This window comes from Ceratina calcarata, unplaced genomic scaffold (genome assembly GCF_001652005.2).
Source record: "Ceratina calcarata isolate Rehan_Ccalc_2016 unplaced genomic scaffold, ASM165200v1 scaffold397.2, whole genome shotgun sequence".
Classification (NCBI taxonomy): domain Eukaryota; kingdom Metazoa; phylum Arthropoda; class Insecta; order Hymenoptera; family Apidae; genus Ceratina; species Ceratina calcarata.
In genome coordinates this window covers 1,114,279-1,116,608 of record NW_017163090.1, presented here as the reverse complement: position 1 = coordinate 1,116,608, position 2,330 = coordinate 1,114,279, and positions in this window count along the sequence as shown.

The following is a 2,330-nucleotide window of genomic DNA, read 5'->3' as shown; positions in this document are numbered from 1 at the left end:
GTTTGATGACAAAGCGTATTGCCGGGTGTCATTTACATTGATTGCATTGTTCGACGTGACGCCATATCCGACTGGCTTAGATTCCCTTAATTAAAGTCACCGGTATCTGTAACGGTGTTAATTATTCAGTACGCGAGAGTTAGGTCACAGACTGTTTATCGATCGGATTTTTAACTTCCTCGACCAGTGTGCACACGTGGAGTTTCTAATCGCGTTCTATCAACATCCTAATGTACCTCGTGCCTGGAATATAGATTATGATTTCTCCCCTGCTATAAATATCAAACTGTAAAACAATCGCATGCTCTATATAATTTCTTTAGAGTCTCCTTGTGAAATCAGTTGAACATTTGAAGATGGGAAATGTATTAATTAAAGATTCGTGAGAAGAAAAATGATAAAATGATTGTCATTTAGCCTTTGGTAAGGGAAAGTGTTCGAAGCACTCGGTCATTGGAACTCGGAATTGAACAATCGGTGCACCGGATGGATATGGAATTAGATTGACTCACACAGCTGGAACGCAGGTGTGTCATAAAGAGCTTCTAACACACCGATTCGATAATATATAAGCTTCAGAGACCAGACATTGACACGTATACGAGGTTCCTTCGAATGATTTGACCATGACCGTATCACTGCTGAAACGTGAATCAGTCTTGACTATAAGTCTTGACACTAGATATTGTATCTACTTTTGTATGTCATACATTTTGTACATGTAAATATGCATATCTGATTGGCCAAATAAAACAATTATGTCTTTAGTTCATCATCCGTTTTACTCGTTTCGTACTTTAAAAATGTGCTAAAATTACAAGTGTATGATTTTCATTATTACCTTCGTCTCAATTCCTCCTAACACGCAACACTAATTGTCCTAAGCATAATTCTCAATTATTTAACGGTGCGATATCAGGTCAGGTAGGACCCTCGAAATCGCGAAACGAAGGCGTTCCCCGACATGATCGGTCTCGATCGATCCAAGAGCGCGTTTCAAACGCACGTTCCTTGATTTAGTGAACATTGACCGCTCGTTCACCGCGATTACAACACCGTCGATCGTATCCAGCTGAGGCCGAAGGGAAGCAGGGCGTCGCTTACGTCCCTCGATCGATGGATCATCCATCGATCAGGCGACCTGTTCGACGCGAATCTAACCGCCGCATACCCATACCGGCTTCGTTTCACGTTGTTGGCTAGCCTTAACCGTTTGCCTGTGGTACAACGCTGGTACTTTAGCCGGTAAGATGGTGTAGCCGTGCTGTTCGAGGCTGCTCGATTAATTAGGCACCCTCCAGTGACACGCCACTGCTTCGACGTTTAGTTAATCGATTACCGGACCTTTATTCAACGAGAGATTCTCTCTTCGCAGGACGATGAAGTATTAAGGAATTCATACAATTTTATAAAACTGATAAAGAAACGACTAAAATATTTAATTTATTTTTAATCAGATGTGTAACAATATAAAGTGACTTTCGCATATCGTATGCTCTTCATAAAATATGAACTGACATTAAAGCAGCGATGGTTGAGACTGCTATTGCGATACTAAATACAATTGCGGGAGCAGCTTGTGGGTCGAATCGTTTGTCGTTAGCACAGATGGAAATGTCATTTTTATCGAACCCGGTGTACGCGAAAGGTTTCCCGCTGGCGTTCAACGCAGTCAGAGGGACGCCGGGATGCAAATGCGTGATCGATTGGTGATTTAATCAAGGAAAAAATGTCGGTCGCCCGAGGTGGCCGGTTTATTAGCGACGACAACGTCGAAACAGCTTTCTCGTTTCGTAACGACCTTTGTCTACCTTTGGATCAGCGAATAGCAGCGTAATTGCGCTCCTTTAATAAATAACGCTGTACCCATTCCTTTAATTGAATCTTCAATTTTGTACTTTATTCTTATTAAAATATGTGTATGTGAAATTGATTAAACACTACTTACTATTTTCTTCTACTTATGAATAAGATACTTTACTGAATTTACAAATAATATAAAATTATAATAGTTTTCATCTTCGTGCATAGAGTAATCGATTTTTAAAATTGTCTCTCTATCCAAAAGACCGTCTAATAGTTATTGAATGAATTTAGCTATTAGATTTTCATTTTCCACAGACCATCCCTCGGTTCTCATCAAATTGCAAGGTAACTTCCATCAAGTTTAAGATTGCAATAGTTTTCCAAATTTCTCAGGTGAGCCTGGAGGTTGGTGAGTCGCGACAAAGGGGGTGTTCAAGCGGAAGAGCCTTCGTCATAGTTCCCGAGGGTACCTACTCTCCCCCTTCGGCTCTTAAAGCTCAGAGCTCGCTCGGCGAAGAAAAGTT